Raw genomic sequence first — 22399 nt, 5'->3', positions numbered from 1 at the left:
GTTTCTTGTAATCATGGGTAGCCATCGAGAGTCTTAGGGAACAGGGCAGAGGAAGGTTGTTGGCCCATTGCTGGTGCTGCAAGTGGTCCCCTGGAGCGGATGTGGTTCTCTGATCTGATTGGCTGTGTGGTCAGTCATGTGTCACAGCAGACGGGTGATTGGGCATCTCCATTTGCTAGGTGCTGCGCCAGCTCTTGGGGTCCCTGGTCCCTGCCCAGATGGAGACCCCTGAGTACCAGGAGGCCTCATGGGTGAGGGGTTGGGTGTGGATGCCACGTGGGAGCTTCCGGAAGCCTGCATCAGGTCCCTGAGCTCAGGGAAGCACGTGGGTATTTTATGATTCATGAAATTGTTTCTTTTATAACTTATATTTTTAGGTGCCATTCACAAACAGATTTCCCTTACTGACATGAATTCTGTCTTTTTTCATAGAAAGCGGTCTGAAACGAAGTCTTCTTTTCCCAAGATTTTCCTTGGTACGCATTCCTTGTGCTGTAATCAAGCCTATGGAGCTTGGTCCTGCTTTTCAGCAACTTGGGTTTCGTTAGCCATTAGAGCTACTGATCAAGTTTGGTGGGATCACGGCAACTGTGTGTGTTATTTTCAACTCTACTTTTCCAGAAGAGAGTTATTTTAAGGACAGAAAAAATTCTAGAGAATGCTCAAGGAAAGTTTGTTCTTTCACCAGACCCACTTAGAGTTGCTTATGAAAAATGATAAGGAGGATGATAATGATGGGAATGACTGCGATGATTTCATTTGCTTTCGAGTGGTTGTTCCATGCCAGACAGGGTCCTGAGGGCTTTGCACGCATACGCATGCTATCACCCAGCAGTCGTGCAAGGTCCTGCTTTCTTAGTTTTTACTTTTTACAGAGAAGGGGCACTAAGGCACAGCAGAGTTGGATGTATTGTTTAAGTTCAAATGATGTTCAAGTTCAGATGGCTCGTCAGTGAAAGGTCTAGCGTTTTATTTCCAGATGAGTCTGACTCAGACTTGCTTTCCACACTGCTGTATTATTGCCTGGGGACAAAATCCACAGTTAGGAGGCTGGGAACGAAGATCCTCTGAAGGAGACAGGAAGGATATATTAGCTAACTCACCTCAATTTGTCCCTGGCAGGTTTGAATGAGGAAGCATCATATTTATCGTGGAGTTAGGGACACGGAGCTGCTGAGAAACTGTGGATTGCCTGAGGCCTCAGAGTAAATCATTGATAGAACTTAATCCAGAAGCCAGTATTCCTCCGCCTCGTTCGGTGGGGACTCACAGTGGTTCAGCTGCGTGGATGACAGATATCTGCTTTGCTTTGGGTCATCTTAAGTCAGAGGTTTAAGAATTCTCAATTTGGATTCATTTCTAAAGCTTCCTTTTCTTCTTTTCCCGTTTTGGAAAACAGCACGGGCTTTGGCATCTGCTCAGAGGTCCCTCTGCGGGGCTGTCGGGAGGGCTGCAAGTGGCCCTGGGACTCTGGGCATTTGCTCAGTGATGGGTCACTTACTCTGCACTTGAGATAACTTTGGAAGAGAGAGCAGGGCTCTTGAGACTGTAGTCGTGGGTCTGGGGGATTCTTCAAGGTCAACATCAGGGTGGAAGGAATGGAGATTTTCTAAAATGGAAACTCTGGCCATACATATAGCAGTTCCTTCTCAGTGTCTGTGGGTGCTGGAGACCATCTGCTTTGGCTGAGGGACTCAGTGCTTAGGTTATGAACCAGCGAACAGCCCCCACCCCCTCCAAAGACAGGACCTCCCTCCAAAGGCTTGGCTGCCAAGTCCTGGTGGGGCAGCAGCTCGCAGTGAGAGGTGCGGAAAGCTCAGGCCCCCTTCCATGCTCGTCGCGGGACCAGACTCCAGGACAGCCGTGGGCTAATGGGTGTGCCGGACCTTCCCCCTTCTTCCCTCCGGATCATTCTCTGATCTTCCCAGGTTCTTGGGCTGCGTCACCTGGGCTCCCTTGCCGTCTGGCTCGAGGTTGAGCCGGGCCACTGGCAGGAGGCAGAAGGACGAGAGAAGAGAGGTGTCAGAACGCGTCTCCTGGCCCCCTCCGGCCCTGCCTGAGCCCAGGGTCCCTGCCTCTCTCTTGCCTGCTGCTGGGAGCCTACACGACAAGCGTTTGCTGAGACTGCTGACAGCAGGCTGCTTGCGCCCTTCGGCCCGGAGGTGGTGGGGTCTCCCCCGGAGGCTGATCCCTGGGGGTGTGGATAGAACCCTCCACCCTGCACAGCCCCTTCCTTAAGTCTCTTCTCTTTAGGAGCATGCAGCCATGCCCAGCTTCAGCCACACACGGACAGGTCCCCGTGTGTTAGATAGAACGTGGGTGTGGCTCACTGTTCTGTCCCCGACTTCCAGCTTTCTTTGGGGGAAGATGATGGTCAACGAGTGGTATTAACTTTTTCTTTGCCTATATGTGACATAGAAGGTATGGGTCCTTCAAACGTGGTATAGTTATTAGTGGCCTGAAAAATTGTGGAAGCAGTGATATTTCCTGCAAAGTGTTGAAAAATCCAAAGTGTGAAAAATTCACACTTCCAAAGTGTGATGGAAGAAAGAGAGAGATGGGAACCTGTTTTTCCTGCCATCTCCTCGGACCTTTGTTGGCTGATGTAACAGAAGTCCGGAAGCAGTTTTTTAGTCGTGTCTAGGTTGCGCTCGGCATGGTTCTGGGAGCTGGGGTACCAAGTGAGATGTACAGGGAACTTGTGTTCTGGCGGCTTAGACTCCATGCAAAACCGAATAAACAGCGTACATAAAGTGTTAGAAAGTGGTATGTGTATGGGGGGACATAACCAAAGAGGGGGAGAGGGGATGCTGGGAGCCTTGGGATCTGTGAACAGGCCGGCAGAGGAGGCTCTCTGAGAAGGGACCGAGCACAGACCTGCCGAGCCGAGGAGGGGAGACACAAGTGCACCTAAGGCAGTCTCCGCAGAGGGCGGGGCGCGCGGGGCGGAGGGGCAGCGTGGGCAGGGCCGTCGGGCGGCGGGGTTGGCGGCGCACAGTGGGGTCGGGCGGCGCGGCGTCCCGGGGGCCCTGCAAGGGCTTGGGTTTTACTTCTCACACGAGTGGCTCCTGTGGGGCTTCTGGTTGTTGCAGCCTCCTCTGACTTTTTGTTTCTTTCAATTTTATTTGTTTTTGGCTGTGCTGGATCTTCGCTGCCGCACGGGCTCTTCCCTGTTGCAGAGGGTGGGTCTGTGCGCTTGTCGCGGAGCCCCGGCCCCAGAGCGTTCAGGCTTCCGTGGCTGCGGCGCGTGGGCTCCGTGGTTGCAGGTCCCGGGCTCCAGCGCAGGCTCAGTAGCTGAGGCGCACGGGCTTAGTTTCTCCAGGGCATGTGGGGCCTTCCCTGACCAGGGACTGAACCTGTGTCTCCTGCGTCGGCAGGCAGACCCTGAGCCGCCAGGGAAGCCCTTGCTTTGACTTCTGTTGTCACCCCGTTTGGGCTTCCCTGGTGGCTCAGACGGTAAAGAATTCGCCTGCATTGCAGGAGACCTGGGTTCGATCCCTGGGTGGGGAAGATCCCCTGGAGAAGGGCATGGCAACCCATTCCAGTGTTCTTGCCTGGGGAATCCTATGGACAGAGGAGCCTGGCGGGCTACAGTCCGGGGGTTTGCAGAGTCAAACAGGACTAAGCAGCTATCACGACCGAGCGGCTAACATTCCTCTGGACCCGGTCCTGGGAGCAGGCGGGCGGCAGGGGTAAAGAAGGGGCCAGGACCAGGGAGACGGGACCAGTGAGCCAGGTGAGAGGGTTGGGAGCTTGGACCAAGGCGGGGGCAGCGGAGCTGAGAGTAGATTTAGGACCTTCTTAAACAGATGACGCTGAGGCGGGTAGATGGAATATGAGGTGTGTCCCAGAGAGGCGACCCAGAGGATGCTGAGGGTTTTGGCTTGAGCTGCTGGAAGGATGGAGCTGTTCTGGGGATGCAGAGTCAGTTGAGTCAGTAACTGAGATGGGGAGGGTTGTGGGTGAGCAGGTTTGTGGGTGAGTTGGGGGTGGGAGCAAGAATCCCATTCCGTGAGAAGTCTATGAGAAACCCCAGTGGTGAACTCAGATGTGACTGTTGTCCATGTTTAAATGGCAGTTTTTCGTTTCAAATTGTATCACCCTTGGTGGCTGGCTTCCTCTGAGGTATGTTTTAGGAAAAAGAAATGTTTATACTGTGGCTGTAGTGATTTTGCAAGTAAGCCTCAAGGCAGAATATTCTATGCCTATATTTTCCATTGATGCAAAACCATCTTTGCCTAGTTAACAGATTCAGGACACTTGTGGGAATTTGTTCTGAGCCAAGAGACTTTTGGCACTGTTTTACCAGCCTGACTATAACGACACCAAACCTTTTTAGAGCAATGCTGCACATTATACCATCAAGCAGAGGGGTTCAAGCTAGCCACAAAAGCAGACCTTCTGCAAATGGAAAGCACTCTTTTAGCGAAGCCTGTTTGCTGGTGTGTTAAAGCTTTTGCTGTCCTTTAAGGTATGTTTTTTCTTTCTAGTGTTATTCTGTTACGTCTTCCTTGTCCTCCCCCCGCGCACTTCTTTCTTTTTATTTATTTCTGAAAGTTCTCTTTTCTTGTTGGCAACGTCACCGTTGCTCCTGAAGTGAAGTTAGACGATGCGTTGGGGAAAAGCGCCAGTGTTTCTCGAGCAGCTGTTATAGGCTGCCCACCGGGCACCGTCCTAACCCGTTTACTCCTCAGAGCAACATTCTGAGATAGGTATGGGTGTTTTTGCTTATCAGACAAGGAAGCTGAAGTCAGTGAGGGGGAATGACTTGCAGGAGGCCTGAAACTGATTAGTCAAAAAGTTGAGTTTCCGGTTCTGAACAGTGAATTTCCGAGGTCCAGGGGCCCCAGCTCGGTCCAAACTGAGTTCTCTCTTTGGACAGTTCGGTGCTCCTGGACGGCGGTGCCTCGCTTTGTCTGCCTTCCTGCTGATGAGGTGATGTTATGGGTCCTCAGGGGGCTTCCATTCCAGCAAACGTCGCATAAGGAATGACTTGGGAGAAGCGTGGCGGGCAGGGGAAGGCGGTGCTCTGAGAGTGTGCATGTGTTCTGGGACCACCTTTCACCCGATCTCAGCCTCGGCCGAAGAGGTGTCCAGCCAAGGAGATGGTGAAAAGGCTCTTTGCAGTAGGAACAGCACCAAGCAAGGCCTGAGGTTGGGCCAAGACTGGATTAAATGAGACTGTGCAGGCGTAGTGGGTGGGAAGCGGGGAGAAGGGGTAGATGAAAGTGGTCCACTCTGGTACTAACTGACCCTTGTACCTTTGGTTATTTTTAGTTCATGATGTTGTCGCCACTTTTCAAAATAGTCTCTGGGGATTTTTTAAAAAGGTTTAGGAAAAAGCCAAGAATAAGAGCCAACACTGTTGGACTGAGAATTATAAAGTGTGCATTGGCTGAATTTTTGAGCAGGCTTTCGAGACTAAACGGGCTACCCTGGTGGCTCAGATGGTAGAGAATCTGCCTGCAATTCAAGAGACCCCAGTTCGATTCCTGGGTGGGGAAGATCCCCTGGAGAAGGGAATGGCTACCCACTCCCGTGGGGTTGCAAACTGTCGGACAGGACTGAGCGACTAACACTTTCCCTCTTCGTGGGACTAAACAACAACAATGGTCAGGTTCACCATATGCAAAGATTATTAGGAGATGGGTTTAATTGGGAAGACTGTCAGCCCAGCTGCCTCTGCCTCTGCTGTAGGAAGCCAGTGTCTCGAAGAGTAGGGGGTGTGAGTGCTTAGAGGGTGGTCACCCAAACTGGGCAGTGTCTGCAAGTACGGATGAATGTATCTACCCATGTAAGGGGAGATGCTAGAGAAACTGTCAGAACTTGTTGTAAGGGAAGAAGGCTTTTTGATTATAAATGTCAGATTTCAGCACCTAATTAGATGAAAGGTTGATGTTTTCTAGCACAGACGCTTCCAGGTGGCTCCGCTGGTTTGAGTGGCGGCTTGAAGGGCACGCTCTGTATGCCCCGCTGGCATGGGGCTGGCATGTGGGCTTGGCGAGATAGCTGGCACTCTGAGCCAACTTCATTGTTCACCGAGTTTTATCTCATATCCCTAGCATTTCCCTTCCTCCACAGCATGGCCAGAGCTGTCACCCCTGTAAATGAACAAGAAAATCTTCTTAACCCAGCCTCTCTGCTGGCGTAAAAATCCTACAGTGTCACCAGCATCGTTCTGCCCTCAGATCCACTTCTGGCCCCTGGGAGGAATAGAGGGAATAAAATGAATGAAATAAGCCCTTTGTTACTTGCCCTGCATAAATTGTTCATCACTAGGGTGAGTAGGTGAATAAATGCCTTTTTGCAATGCGTTGTGAATATCTAAAGCAGTCATCAGCGCTTTAAAAACCATGATAACATGCATTTTGCAAATTCCCTTGAGAAAAATTTTCACTGCATCTTACTGCTCTCCTTGGAGGTAAAAGTTTTAAGCACATATGACCCACAGACCCATGCTTTCAGTACTCCTTTAAATAAAAAATATTATTGGAGTTGTTTCATTCCTCTTATTCCTCATCACCCTCCAGAGTTACTGGGTAGACGTGAGATGAGTAATTTGGTAGACGGTGTGTGCTGGGAGTGTAGAAAAGGAAGCTTCCCTTCCAGATAAAATCTTCTGCTGTGAACATAGCAGACTCAAACATGCTTCTGACCCCAAATAGCAAAACAAGTACGCAGAACCCACCAGCGTGGGTGTGGTTTATCGCTCCAAGCCGTGCCAATAGATGGCCTTTGCCATGTGAAGGGTGGCGGTGGGGGATCATTTTAATTATTTGCAGTGTTCTGTTCCTGATAACTCTGTGAATTAGTTGGGATTTTATAAAAGACATTTGCTCATGAATTTGACTTTGGCTCTCATGTGAAATTATAACCTGATCTGTGCTCGGTAGAGTCTTACTGTGCTTTTCAGACACCTAGACTACCACATAGGGCTTTTTTTTTTTTTTTTCCCCACATAGGGCTTTTTATACCACAGCGACATTCCTAAGGGAAGCTGATATCTAATTTGGTGAGGCTTGGCTTGAGAAACCAATAGAAATGTCTAGAAATAACACTGGGAACCTAAGTCATTTCTAGCTGGAGCTGGATTTTCTATGGGAGTGTGCATGAGTTTTAAAGAAAATAGCCTTACCAATCGCTCAGAAATGGTTATCCACGTTCCTCTGGTACAAGTCCCCGTGAGCCACTCTACCATCCTTTCCGTAGCCAGTCAGCCAGCACCTAGCCAGGTCTGAGCTTTAAAATGCAGGACACTTGGGGGGAAAACCCACCTAACCCACTTCCATCCTGAGGAGTCGGGTGGTTGTGCTTGATGGATGTTCAGGACACCCATCCAGGTCGCCTGGGAAGGCACTCTGTAGTCACGCGTTTAAACTTTGGCCACGAAGGCAGGGTCAGTCGGAGAGGAGCCTCCTGTGGGCCCTAATTTTTATGAAAACAAGTCTCCAGGGAAACACAGCCCCGTGCCTCTTGGCTTGAGTCTGACAGCTGCCAGGCTTGTTAAAGAAATGACAGCAGAGAAACAGCGGGCGGCAGGGAACACGAGAGACTGTGTTCTGCTTTTCCATCGTGCGCGTGGTCAGCTGTCAATTAATAGAACTTCGCTGCGAGTCAGAGAACTGGGCCACAAAAGGTCTTTCAGGAAATGTTCATAATGTGGAATTATTCTGATCCTTATTGTGTCGGTTGAAAAATGGAACAATGGCTTGTTCATAACACATTGTTCAGCAGGAAGAAATATAGTAATGGGAATTGCTGGGTAAGTAAATAGCAGACTGAATACGACAACATTTGTGGTAAAAATAAGTGCGAACCCTTAAAAAAATCAGAACTGAGTTGAGTTTTGTGATTTGCTGTTACTGTCCTTGTTCTGACTTTGAAGTAATACCTTCCAGTGTAGCCCTTGGGCCAAATCCAGCCCGACTCCTGTTTCTGTAAATTAAGTTTTATTAGCACACAGGCACTGTGTTGAATATGGCTGCTTATTGTATATACGGCTGCTTCCTGCTACAGTGGCAGAGCTGAACAGTTGCAGTAGATGCAGTAAGATCCACAGAACCTAAGGGATCTACCATCTCTCCCTGTACTGAAAAAAGTGCGTTCATATCTGTTCTAGAACATAGGCACTCAAAGCAGCCTTGATGATTCACTGGCACATTGACTTCTGAGAAGTAACGGCCTAGGGCATTCTTTATCTGGGGCTTCGGTGATCAGACTCCGTGAAGTTATAGACACAGTTCTGTTTGTGTGCTTCTGTGTATTTTTCTGCGTCTCTACCTTCTCAGACATGGAGGGATCTGCACCCTTCATCACTTTTTCAAAATCGTTTGTAACCCTCCAAAACTGCGAATCAGTAGGCTAGAAAAGGGAGGCCTTGACTCAGAATTCATGGATTCATGTTTGCCGTGATAGTAACAAAGATCTTACTACTTCACGCTAAGAAAAGTCAGGCCCAGCTGGTGCTTCCTTGTTTATATATTCTTCAGTAAAGAATGTAAGATTTGCAGCACAGCCCAGTTGTGGGCTACGACATTGTGTGACTGTTATTAATGGGTGAGGGATTATTTCATGGATATTGGTTCCTTGAGCCCTAATAGCTATTGTCACATCACATTGTGGTTCTGAAGATATTTATTACCTGACTCTCCCACCTTGGAAAAATGAAAGCTCTAAGGGCCAAAATTATAGGCCTTCGTAGTGACTTTTTATGGATCCCCACTAGAAATCACTGCTAGTTAGCCTGACAATGTTATTAAACATCCATCATGTAGAGAACCCTGTAGGAATTTCTAGAAGGCAGAAGATGGAATCTAAAATGGACTGAGGCTGACTGCTGATCGCCTTTCCTATGAATGGCTGCTTCACATGGTCTGTGCGTCTTCCTCACCCTTAATCAGGCTCCTGCAGGAGGTATTAGGACCAGAGACTTACAAGTCATCTCAAGGTTACCTGGACAGACACGTGCTTCCGGGGATAGAAGCTGTACAGATCAGTAGAGGGAGGAATAACAGTGATTTAGAAAACTGGGGTGTCAGAAGTCGAGAAAGAAAAGAAGCTCAGAACTGTCTGAGGAGCACTGACCTTGGAACCAAAATATCACCCTCACAAACCAGAAAGATACTTTGCTTCGCAATTGAAATTTTTTTTTATCCATTAGAGATTCATGTAGGTTAAGTGTTAGGCGCTCAGTCGTGTCTGACTCTTTGCTACCACAGGGACTATAGCCCACCAGGCTCCACTGTCCGTGAAGTTCTCCAGGTAAGAATACTAAAGTGGGTAGCCATTCCCTTCTTCAGGGGAGTCTTCCTGACCCAGGGATCAAGCCTGGGTCTCCTGCATTGCAGCAGATTCTTTACCTTCTGAGCCACCAGGGAAGCCCCTAATGTAGCTTTACGGTGGATTACAATTAAGAATTTAAATACTTTTTGGTGCTGATTTTCAACGAGGGTTGAAGCAAACAGGTGGCTGAGATGCTGGATTCTGGAAGCTGGAATGGAGTTGTGTTCAGTGCAAGCCTGGCTCTCGGGCTGCCTGGGACCCAGGGACTCTGAAAGTTAGCCTGTGAAGTCAGGAAGTTAGAAGCAAACAGCGTGTGCCTAGGAGCGAGACCAAGGCTGCCTCATCAGATGGAACTAGGCGGCTCCAGACCCCAGAGTGTGAGGCTATGGAAGAGGAGGAGGAGCTGTGAGGGACAGGACTCCACTTTGTAGGTTCAGGTCCTCAGGATTGTGGGTTTCAGAGAAAAGACAGACCAGTTCAGGCTGCAGGATTCTAGGAGACTTGACTGATGTTGAGGATTTTCTACTTCATAGAAGCAAAACTTTGAACATTCCAGTAGAGCTCTAATGTTACATATTTTTTGTAGGTGTGTCTGCTTACAGGCCCTGGAGCAGAGATATCCAGTGGTCATGAGCACACCTATTAGCCAAGTCTTGGTTTCTAAACGCCATTCTGCAACTAAGAGGAATTTCTTAGTTGGAATTTCTTAGTTTCTCCTTGGAGAAATCTGATTCTGGGCTGGGGGAGGGGAAATATAAGATGAACCTAAAACACCGTTTTGTGCCAGGAAGTAAGGAAGTGCTCAAAGGATGGCTGGGTCATTTCCAAAGGACATAGCAGGCAGGTTGAAGAAGCTCCCAATAGCCAAACCTGGGTCATTTTCAGCATCAAAATAAATATAGCAATAATGGATCACAATTCATTGAGTAATATAACGTCAGTGAATCCATACTAATATGAATAAGATAAATAAGGAAAATAAGACATTCTATTAAAGATAGATAATACTAATAAATGTAGAATAAAAGGTAGAATTAAGTCATCATTGGTAATCATCTTGTAATGGTTAATTCAGGAAAGAAATGTTAAAGTAAAAACAAAATTAGCGAGTGGAAGCTTGATAAAGAACAGGATTTACATAGCTTCAGGCTATCTCTCCACAAAATACTTGTTAAATACAAAAGAAGAAGGGATTAAAGAGTAACTTTACTTTGGAGAAACCTGGGAGACACAAGTGATCAAGTAACTATAATACAGTCACTTGCTAAGATAGAAGGAGAAAATGATAGTATTGCTTCTGTAATATCTCCCCTCTCTCCACCAAAAATGTATAACCTGAATCTGTTCCTGAGAAAACATCACACAAACTCCCAGGTAGGCCCTAGTGATAAAGAACCCTCCTGCCAGTGCAGGAGACCTAAGAGACACAGGTTCGATCCCTAGGTCAGGAAGATTCCCTGGAGAAGGACATGGCAACCCACTCCAGTGTTCTTGCCTGGGAAATCCCATGGACAGAGGGGCCTGGTGAGCTACAGTCCTTGGGGTCGCAAAGAATCGGACACGACTTCTGTTTGTTCTGTGCTGCAAAATATAATTGATGGTAATCTTCAGATTGTCAAGGTTATAAGGGAAAGGGAAGACTGAAGAACTCTTCCAGATGGAAGAAGAATAAAGAAACATGACAAGTAAATACGGCCTGTGACTCTGGGTCCTGTCCTTTTGTATTATTAGGGCATCTGATTAAATGTGGGTGTGGTCTGTGGCAGTGTATCAGTGTTAATTTCCTGATGTTAATGGTCCTACTGCAGTGAATTAGGAAATGCGTTGATGAGTACACGAGGGTAATGGGACCTCCGGTCTGAAACTTTCAAGTGATTTAGGGGAGGGGGAAGTTATTTGGTATTCTGCAACAAGGTGGATAATCATTGTTTATTGAAGTTGTGTAAGATGACAAAGGTCAGCTTGGATTGCAGATGGGTGAAGAGGTTGGGGATGAATTGGCAGCTTGTGTTGTCTTTATCAGAAAAGCATATTCCAGTGGGGACAAGAACAATGGAGTAAATGGGAAAACTTGTCAGTGGAGGATAAAGGAGCATCGACCTATGAAAGGCTCTAACACTGCACGTGTCCTCCAGGAGGGAGTTGTTGGGAGGCGAGGCGCTGAGTCACGAGCAAAGGGTGGGTTAAGGCTCTGACGGGTCTGGGTGTGAAGTGGAAGCAGGGGCCTCGGGTGGGGCTTTGAGCAGAATCTGGGCATCGGTCTACATGTGTCCCTCACGGCCCCCTCCAGGGCCGTCCTCATCGGTGGTGGCTCTGCCAACTCGTCCTTGCCGTGGGTGTTAAAGCTGTCGGGGGCGCTCTCTGGCTGTGCGTGGGTACTCTGTGGCCAGGTTGGACAGGAGGAGTGGTTTGCCGGGCACTTCAGACGGATTATTCTGCAGTTTATTCTGGAAAGAGAGGTTGATTTAAACTCACACTGAGGTACGTTCCATTTAATCTCAGTTCTCTGAGGTTCATTTCTGTTAACGCTCATGAAAATCTGGCTGTCTCCAAGTACAGGCTGCAATGGGGGGAATTAAGTATCACTCCTCTGCCTTTGGTTAGGGGGCTGATCTTTAGAGTCCTTTTCGTGATTGCCGCTTCGGTCGCTTGAACATGCCGAGTAAGGAAAAAGCCAGAGGCTCAAATTGACAGTCTAGGGTTGTTTGTATTTCATGTTACCTTAATTCGCTGAAGATATGGATGCCTAGCGTGTGCTTGAATGCTGTGGTTTACACATAAAGAACATGCACCTGCTGCTCTCGAGGCCCCAGAGTTTGGAGAAGAATTGTGAGTGAACATGTAGTTTTAATGCTTCATGGGAAGGAACTTACTAGGGGGCTGACAAAGAGCTGAGGGACTGAGGAGGAGAAGCCTCCGATTTTGTAACGGCTTGTGAAGAGAAACCTTCAAGGCAGGAGGAGCAGCGTGTGTGTTTCTTCAGAGAGAGGCACAGAGGCGCCAACCAGGAGTTGGAGGGCGTTCCGGAGCCTGGGGGCTGTGGGAGATGTGATTAATGGGGCTGGATGAAGGACCTTGCGGGCCAGCCCTGAGGAGTCTTGGGGAAAAGAGTGCATTTGGGCGCTGTGAGCTAGGAGCTGCTCTAGACCCTTTGCCTGGCAAAAGAGAAGTTTAATCAAGACAAGCCCCAAGTTCGGTGTGTGAGTTTGCTTCAGCTGCCGCAGTAAGAAGTGCAGGTTTGGGTGGCCTGAACAACCGAAATTTATTTTCTCACAGTTTGGGAGGCCAGAAGTCCAAGTCCAGGTGTCCACGGAGGGGGGTTGCTTCGGAGGATTCTCTCCTTGGCTTGAATGACCATCTTTCCCCTGTGTTTTCACGTGGTATTCAAAACACCTGCCCGTTGCCAGTTCCCCCATCTTATAAGGACATCGTCACGTTGGATTAGGGCCACCCTCGTAGCCTCGTTTTCCCCGAATCCCCTCTTTGAAGGCTCTCCACACACAGCCGCGGTCTAAGGTCTTGGCGGGTGGGGCGGGGGATGACAGAGTTCAGTCAAGGAGGTTTATTTTTGTGGGTCACCGTGCTAATTTCTGAAGGGCGATTAGCAGCTTTTCTAAGAGTGTGAGAGACTTGCTGAGCTCTATTGAGGCTTTCTCTCGCCTATAATCTTAGAAATAAAACGACTAACTAAACAGGTGGAATGGGATGAGTTTAACGTTTCACGGCGTTTGCAGCATTATGACACTTCAACCCAGCATGTATCTCCTGAGAACAAGGACATTCTCCTGCAAAATCACAATCAACCACACTCAAGAAATTCTCCATTAATTTGGTAGTGTCATTAAATATACAGTCTATATTCAACAATATCCTTTATCACCATAGCATTCCCCACTGTCTCAATCCTGGATCACATCAAGGTGCAGACATTGTATTTAATTACCACATCTTCTTAGTCTCTTGTAATCGGTTACACAACGGTCTCCTTGCCCCCCCCCCTTTTTTTTGCCTTTCCATGGCATTGAAAGTTCTGAGGAGCCCATACCAGCCCTACATGTCTTGCACCCTCATGGTGAAATTCAAGATGACATTTTGGTTCAGTTCAGTTCAGTCGCTCAGTCGTGTCTGACTCTTTGTGACTGATCCCTTGGACTGCAGCATGCCAGGCCTCCCTGTCCATCAAGACCCTGATGCTGGGAAAGATTGAAGGCAGGAGGAGAAGGGGGCGACAGAGGATTAGATGGTTGGATGGCATCACCGACTCAATGGACATGAGTTTGAGTAAACTCCGGGAGTTGGTGACAATTTGATATTAATGATATTCCACTGCGTCACCGCTGAAGGACCGTGACACGTGTGCTGAATTAGATCTTTGGTTAAAGGTGCTGTCTGCCCAATCTGTGCATTGTGAGGATGACTTTTTACCATTAAATAAGCAATCCATGTGCTGATTCTTTGAGCCAAGTAAATATCCTGTCTTTCAACAACCTTTCACCCAGTGATTTTTAGTATCTGTTGATGGACTTTGCCTAAATCAGTCACTGTGTTGGAGATGGGAAAATGGTGTTCTTTAGGTTTAATCAATGGTTTTTTTAACCTATAAGCTAGCACTTGTCAGTTATAAAACAAGAGTCTTCCTCCCTAGCTCCTCTCTTTCTTTCCCCTTCTCTTTCTGTATTTTTTTTTCCCGTTTGATTATCACTGTGGAGTCACAGATCATTTTTATAATTCAGTGTCTTATAAAATGTTACTTTGTCTTAGTCATCTTGGATTGCTGTAAACAGAATACCATAGACTGGGTGGCGTGAACAGCAAATACTTATTTCTCACAGTATGGAGGCAGGGAAAGTCAAGGTCAAGGGCTGGGCAGGTTCAGTTCCTGGCGAGCGCTCTCTTCCTGGTTCGCTGACGTCTGCTTTCTCACTGTCCTCACTTGGTGGAGAGAACGCTCTAGCATCTTCCTCTTCTTCCCTTCTTGAGGGCTCCACCCTGGCAACCTCATTTAAACCTAATTACCGCCAGCGGCCCCACCTTCAAGCACCATCACCTTGGGTTTAGAGCTTCAGTTTCAGGGAGACGCCAACATTCCGATGGTCGTTCTTTCCCATGTTCACATGTTGCCATGTTTGCGGCAGTTTAAGCACTTCAGGCTAACCCTTGTGGCTTCTGACACACCCCATCACTCTTACTTGATGGCACCGTGGGATGATCCCGGCTCTCACTTTGTATTTTCTCTGCCCTGGGCCTGAAATCAGCCATTTCCCGAGGATTTCAGGTTCTTTTTAGTGAGAAATAGTATTTAGAAACCAAGATCTAGGATTGAAGCATGCTCATTGTTACTGGACTTTCGTTGCTTCTAGACTTTTACAGTGGACAAAACTTAGAAATACATATATACTATTTTAACTTGTGATTGTATGCCTGTGGTTCCACTTTATATTCTGCACGACTGATTCCTTTTTACCTGCCCTGGTTTCAGTAGTTTTTTATATCCCCTTTTCCCACATGTGAAAACCTTCTTTCCTAACAACATCAATATAATTGCTTATTGCTTTAGCATGTAGTATGTACGCAATAGTTTCAGAATTACTGCTACACTGGCACCAATACCAACAACAAACCAATTAAGTAAAGTTCAGAATTGCTTGGCAGGTATCATCATCATCATTACTATTATTACTAGTAAAGAATGTACCCCACTGAGAGTGTGCCAAGTGTTTATGTTCAATGGTTATTAGCTGTGCTGTCCATCTGAAACCAGTTCCCTTGTTTCTGTTTATATTTAATTTTGGGGTCGGCTTTTACCCCCCATCTTCTTTGATTTAATTATTTTGAGGGATGTGTAAAATGTTTACATGACCTCAGAGTCACACCTGTTCAAAAGATACACTGAGAGGCTGCAGCCCCGCATGCTTCCTCTCCACTTCATGTCCGCCTGCTGACGACCATTTACGTTAATGAATTTATTCTTTTGTTTATTTGTGTAGAAATAAGCAAGTAAATAAGCAATAAAAAATATATTTTTACTCTCCTTCTTAATCTTTCACCTTGCTTTCTTTTCACTTCATCCAAAGCAGTTCATAGCGTCTTTCCCCTTCTGTATGGCCACGTGGTACTCACTGGGGAACAGACACCAATTAGTTTCCATGAATGGGAATTTAGATGACTTCCCCCCAGCATATTGGTGTTGCAGGTAATGATGAAATGAATGAATTACCAGTTGGACATGTTATTTTGTATTTTCGAGGTGTATTTTCAGAGTGAATATTTAAAAGTGAAAATACTGGGTTGAAGGTAAAGTCATAAATAGCTTTATAGATAATGACACACTCCCCTCCTACTGATTTGTTGTCTCAAGAGCAATGTTAAAGAGTGCCTGTTTGGGGGTGGATTATCAGAGCCCTTTTTCAGTTAGAGTAAGGAATTTTCAGTGGCTCTCAGCCCTTCGTTGATGACAAAATCACCCAGGGAGCTTTTGCAGATATTTACCTCAGAACCACATAACCCAGAAATTCATTTGTTCAGCCTCCAGTGGACATTATGAGGCATAGATTTAAATTATTTTGTTGAAGTACAAGTTTAACATCTAAGTTTAGTTACCAGCATAGTAACTCTCTTCTTCAATGAGCTCACCATTCTCACCATTCTGGGAAGAGGAAATGCAAGCATCTTGTTAATCTGTGAATCCAGTCATGGTCATGATTTCTGAACTGCCTACACATACTGGTGATGATGTAGCTTTAATTTTTCAAAAATGACCTGATTTCAATTAGGTTTCATTCATTCTACAAGCATTTATTGAGCACCCACTGAATGCCAGCCATTGCCTAGATACTAAGGAAAGGATACAAGATCAGGTCCTGTCCTTAGGGTGTTCATTCCGGTTGGAGGAGAGGCAGGTACAGGAGAGGCCGTTGAACCCCTCAGCTGGCCAAATATGGGGTGTGTGTAGAGTCTTGCCCTTGAGGAGCTCCCTTTCCAGGGGGGCAGACACAAGTAAATGAAATATGATCATTATAAAAAGGGCTCCTTAGAGAATGCAGCAGGAGCATCTAACCCAGGTGGAAAGACGAGGGGAGGCTTCTTGGAGCTGGTGGTGGGCGTTTGGGCTGAGTGTTGCCCTACTGAAAGGGGGAGGACGGCACCCCAAGCCAGCATAATGATGTGTGTCCAAAAGCTCAGCAGTGAGAGAGGAGTTAGCTTTTAGGGAAACGCAAGTGCCTCCGAGTGGCTAGAGTGTGGGCTTCAAGCCAGGCACGACAGAAAGAAGATTGGATACGTACCCACAGGCCGCATCATCTGCCCCAGTGCCTGGTGCATAGTGGGTGTTAAATAAATCATTGGATGGCTGATCACACGAATGATGACTTGCTGATTTGTGGAACCCAGCAGTTTTGCACGAGCGTTTTGCTAACCACACTCAAGATAAAAGGAGTTGGTGTTCCCAGTGTACTTGATACTTTATCTTGTGGATAAAGTAGATTTTTTTTTTTTGTAATGCAGATGGCAATCAGATTTTGAAAGTAGCCATGATTGGAAAGGGTCACCTGGATGATGTATTGCCCCATTCTGGATTGATGGGCAGAAAGAAAAATCTCTTCGAATTGTTTTCACAATGTTCCTGTCTCTTTATCTGCTTATTATAATCCAGCTTCGGGGATAGATGGCATTTAAAAAATGCATAGTCCTTTTGGCCCTGAGAGCCCATCAGCTAAAGAAAAACAAACGGGCTAGACTCACAGACAGCGCTTGTGTTCAGTGGTGTCAGCTGTGGATGGCTTCCTCAGGAAATCGTGTTGTGTGTGAGTCTGGTTCTGTAGTCTCAGATACTCCACTAGCCTGGAAAACGAGCAGTTGCAACAGTTCAAGCGACCAGGTGACGGACAGGAGTTCTGGTGGGAGTTGGATTGAGTCTGCAGCTATAGCGGTGGGTCCCTGTGAATCACCTTACATTTGAATTTCCTTAAGGCTTTGCTCCCTCTTCCCTCCTTTTAACATAGGTTACATCTGACCTTCTTTTAACTTACTCAGTGTTTTGAGAGCATTAGAGAATTATTTTCTGAAATAGACTGGATGTCTCAATAAACCAATGTAATCTGATTCCCATGACCTACATCAGCTAATGGCTAGTGAGATGTCCGCTTTCATTTAAATCTGTATTTGTTGTTTTATTCCTATTATTATTATGTCTCTATGAAAAATGTCATAATATGCATAAAGCAAGGAAACAGCTATTTTCTCTGTTGGTAAAAGTCATTGAGTTTAGTAGAAGAAGCATAGAACCAGGAGGAGAAGGAAGCTGGCTGCCATTGTATAACTGGTATGAAGATTTGAAATATGCTTAACCATTTCTTCTGCTTTGAAAGAATAGCTTGAATTAAGCAGATATAGATTTACTGTGTTATTAAAGGTATTTGTAAAACAAGATCAGACTGACAAAAACTCAGCAATGTGAAGCATAGAAAATTACCACTTGGTGGATGAAAACATGCTTGAAAACCAGGCAGGACCTAACATAGGTCGGCTCCATCGAGAGTTAGCTTCTAAAATCCTATCAGTTTTATTTTCTGGCCTGAGAGACTCTATTTTAATTTGCTTTCTACTTACTAAATGAATGCTTATTAAATCAGACTGTTTGAAACTCAAAGATAGAGTTTGGGTAATGTTAAAAATATTAGCTTCCTGTTTTTAGGTACATTTTATGAATCTTATAAGAAAGATAAGTTATAGAGAATTTTTTTCTTAAATGAAACTAGAGCTCAGTAAGTTATTGGTATACTAAATAGACTTGAGGTAACAGAGTATTATCAGTCCATGATTATTTGGTTAATGTAATATTTGCCTTAGTGAATTGGGCTAGTGGTTTTCACCAAATAAGACTTATCAATTGCTTTATTTAACTGAGCTGCTAGCTTTGGAAAATAAGTATTCTGTCCTATAAAGGTACATAGTTTTATGTTTTAAATAGTTTTGGCTAGGTAATATGTCTATACATGTGTGAAAAGTGAAAGTGTTAGTCACTCAACCATGTCCAACTCTTTGTGACCCCATGGATGTAGCCCACCAGCCTCCTCTGTCCATGGGATTCTCCAGGGAAGAACACTGGAGGAAGTTGCCATGCTCTTCTCTAGGAATCTTCCCGACCCAGGGATCAAACCCAGGTCTCCTGCATTGCAGGCAGATTTTTTACCATCTGAGCCAATAGGGAGGCTAGCTTTGAAAAAGAAGTATTCTGTACTATAAAGATACATACTTTTATGTTTTAAGTAGTTTTAGTTAAGTATTATGTCTTTACATATGTACTTAACACAAAAAAAAATCCACATATTGTGACTAACAATACCAACTTCCCTACTTACTCAAATCCAAAATACTCTAAGATGACTTTATTCCAAACAAAAAAAAATATGAAAAGGATATTGCAAAAGGCATTGGTAGACATTGTTTTTAAGTGTTGGCCATTATTGATTAACTCAGATGTTGTGACTATCAGTTGTTTAAAAATCTGGCTTAAATATTTTACTTCCCCTAGAATTGAATGTATTTGATGGGATGGAGAAAAATTGCAATAATTCTGTGACAAAACCAGTTTGACTTAAGAATTGTCTGTCTCTGTTAGTTTCCACAAAATGGATTGGATCTTATGTGACCTATATATATATAAATATCCTAACAGATCATGACACATATATATTGCCACACATACATGGTATATTTAGAATATGTATTTATATTCTAAAAAGGTTACATAATTTTCAAAAAGGTTTTGGAAGTAATTTGTTCCTTCTTTGATGACGAGACCGCTAAGCTTTAATATTTGACAAGGATTTTAGTTAATTACAGAAGTCATTTACATGTCAAGTTTTAAAATAAAATGAGTTATTGCTTTTATCTGACACAGAGATTGTATTTTTACAGCGTTTTTTGCTTTGAAGGTACTTGGTGAAAGTAGGGGGTAAACACCGTGTCCTAAATTGCCAAATTTTTTTCCTCCCAGCAAGCTTAAATGCTTTATTCACGGTCTTGTATATAAAGGTTTGGCTCATTCATTACCTCACATTTCGGTTTGCCCCTCCTTGGAAAGTTGAATTGTTTTAGTTGAGATAAAACGAGAATATGGGAGAGTCGGTGTGCCCTTTAATGCTGTGTCATTTATAAAGAAGTGCCCACCATCTAAGGTTGTACCATCTAAAGACCTGTCTGCTTACAGAGGAGCAAGGAGCTCTGATAAATAAATAAGAAAGGGAGAGGAGCTGAATCCAGCATTTGCCTGCGTCGGTTTTATAATCACAGCCTGGTGTTGAGTGAGAAGGGAATTTACAAGGCAAGGAATGGCTGTGGGCCCAGAGACAGTCCTTATTTGACAATGTGATGACCTAGTGATCATTTTGGCCCCCACACCCCCTTACGGGTATTTGACTGTAGCTTCTCAAAGGTGAAAAGAATGGGAATACTGTTAAGGTTTCATCTCTATAAACTTAAACATTTGTGATTCACTGTGCTCCTCCCTTGCCTCCATTTTTTTCTAGAGGGCCTATTAATGAAAATACCTATTTCTTTGTTGTCTAATAATTGACTTGGTGAAATATAACTTCATATAAATAACAGTATGTGTTAAAGCTAGTTTCCCAATAGTTGTCTAAGCGTCCCATGGAAGTCAGGACTCCAGTGCTTAGACAGTTTCAAAATGTAGAGAGTACTGGCCATCTCTGTGACCTCCAGACCCACCCCCCACCCCCCCAACCCCACCCGGCCCATTGCATCTCAGCAGAGCCACGCTCCTCAAAGTTGCCACCTCCATTCACTGGTCTGAACCAGAAACTGGGCGTCTTTGCTCGTCCTTCCTCCCCTCTCTCCCTTGCTCTCCTCTCGCACTGTACTACTATCCTGTCTCCAAGCCCTCTCCATTCGCGCTTCCCTTTTCTTCCATCCTCACAGTTTTCACTCCAGCCTTGCCCATCCTTCTCTTTCAGCTGAACTCCTGCCAACTCATCCCCACTCCTGGGGAAGCTTTAAAAAATAATACACAGTGGAATCTTACTCAGCCATAAAAAAGGACACATTCTGAAACTTGCTTTCATTTAGCATGGAGGGACCTTGAACACATGCTTAGTGAAATAGACCAGACCCAAAAGACAAGTATTCTGGGATTCCCCTTACATGAGGTCCTACCTAGATAGCTGGTCCTTGGAACAAAATGCAGAAGAGAGGCTACCAGGCGCGTGGGGAAGGGGGAGGTAGGGAGTTCCTGTTTAATGGCTATAGGGTTTCTGTTTGGGATAATGGACAAGTTCTGGAAATAGATCATGGAGATGAATCACCTCTATGAATGTACTCAGTATTATGAATGTACTTCATGCTATATTCTTTCAAATAGTTCAGCATAATAATGATAATGCAGTTATGGTTGGGAAACCTCTCTCCCTGAAGCTCCAATACTGTGGCCACCTGATGGGAAGAACCGACTCATTGGAAAAGACCCTGATGCTGGGAAAGATTGCAGGCAGGAGGAGAAGGGGATGACAGAGGATGAGATGGTCGGATGGCATCACCGACTCAATGGACGTGAGTTTGAGTAAGCTCCGGGAGTTGGTGATGGACAGGGAGGCCTGGCGTGCTGCAGTCCATGGGGTCACAAAGAGTCGGACACGACTGAGCGACTGGCTAACAACTCTCCTATGAAGTCTTCCCAAGCCCCGTCACCTCCCAGATGAAATCCAGGCTCTGTGTAGGAGGAAGGAGGGGCCCCTGTCCCACTCCTTGGGATTCCACCTCTTCCTAAAGAGCTCCCGGGGCCCTGGCCTCCGTCAGCGCCCCCTCTGAGGGCTGGCCGCGTGGCCCGCAGCCCCTGCCCCATCTGGCTCTGTTCGCCCCGTCCGCTCCCCGTCCCGTCCGCTCCCCGTCTCAGCCCCGCCTCCGTGGGGCCTGCGTCGCTGCTCGCTGCGCCTGGCCGCCTGGCGACCTCGCGTCTCCCCGAGCGGACAGGTGCGCGGTCGTTAGGACCAGAGCGGGCGGGAGGGGAAGTGGCCTCGCTCGGGGCCCAGCTGTTTCCTCCTGGCTTGCTTTAGCCGAGGTCGTGTCTTAACCCCCAGTTTCGTCATCCGCTTCTCCGCTGAGCTCGGAGCCGGGGTGGGTGCCGGCACCGAGAGCTTCCCGGGTGCTGGCGGAGATCAGTCTGGACGGTGGGCTGGGCGCTGTCCCCGTCCCCTCTTACAGGGGCACCCAGGCGCTGGCCCCGTTCCTCACCACCCCCATCTGCCCCACGTGGAACTCTGCCTCTTGCCTAAGCTGAGTCCTCAGCCTGGAGTCAAGATGCTGTCTTTTCCTGCAGACACCTCTCCTGACCTCCCCAGAGGGAGAGGGGCTCCTTCTCCGTGTCTACCTGATCCTCTATCCGGCCCGCCTTAAGCCCAGGTCACGCGGTCCTGTAGCTAGGAGGTGTGTAGGTGTGTAGGTGGCTTCTTTGCAAGGATTGGCCCCGTGTTTTTCTCTTTTCACCCCTCAAACCGAGAGCGGTGCCTCTTACTCAATAATGTTTGAATGCATGCATTTATAGTAGTGCTTGTCACTCTAGGGTTTTCTCTGTGAAGTTGAATAAACACCTTATTTTCAGAAATCATGGTCCTGGGACAATCTGAAATACCCTCAGAATATTGCTACTTTCCCCTAAATAAAAATCCACAGGTAGGGTTTTAAATACACAAACAAATTCAAAGATAGAAAGCAGAGCGGTGACTTTAGGGGCTGGGGGTCCGGGTGGGGGTAGGAAGGGCGGACTGGGTGAGGCGCACAGGCTGTTGGGTGGTGGAAATAGCTTGATTGGCACAGCGGTTTCACACCCTCTCACTGGTCAGAACTCATTGAACTGTACTCTTAAAACATGTGCATTTTATCATTGATACGTTTTACCTCAGAGTGACTTAAAAATATCGGAAAGCACGAGGAAAAATCTTTTGGATTTATTGTTTGGTTTGGAAAGATGAATTAATGATTGATAGCCTTTGGTTGCAGCACCGTTCAATATCTAGTTTAGGGGTTTGTACGTTTTTCTTTTTTTCTTACCTTGCCTAAATGGAAAATCAACGCTCATTGAGTTACTGCAGCTGGAAGTAAGAAA

At 46.3% G+C, this 22399-nt stretch overlaps 1 protein-coding gene across 10 annotated transcripts in view; it reads left to right on the top strand.

Annotated features, from left to right (window-relative positions):
- RNF152 (ring finger protein 152) overlaps positions 1-22399 on the top strand; it is a 75870-nt gene that overhangs the window by 35214 nt on the left and 18257 nt on the right. Inside the window, exon 1 of one of the 10 annotated variants that reach the window (XM_043888900.1) lies at positions 11009-11460. The exons of 8 other annotated variants lie outside the window; for them this stretch is intronic. The gene's annotated coding sequence lies outside the window, so the exon portion shown is untranslated. Of the gene's footprint in view, positions 1-11008; positions 11461-11741; positions 11764-22399 lie in introns of those variants that run through there. One more of the 10 variants, XM_043888903.1, reaches the window with a different exon arrangement.

The sequence above is a fragment of the Cervus elaphus genome, chromosome 27 (assembly GCF_910594005.1).
Source record: "Cervus elaphus chromosome 27, mCerEla1.1, whole genome shotgun sequence".
In the NCBI taxonomy this organism is placed as follows: domain Eukaryota; kingdom Metazoa; phylum Chordata; class Mammalia; order Artiodactyla; family Cervidae; genus Cervus; species Cervus elaphus.
Note: the sequence above shows the minus strand (reverse complement) of the source record. Positions and strands in the feature narration are given on the sequence as shown.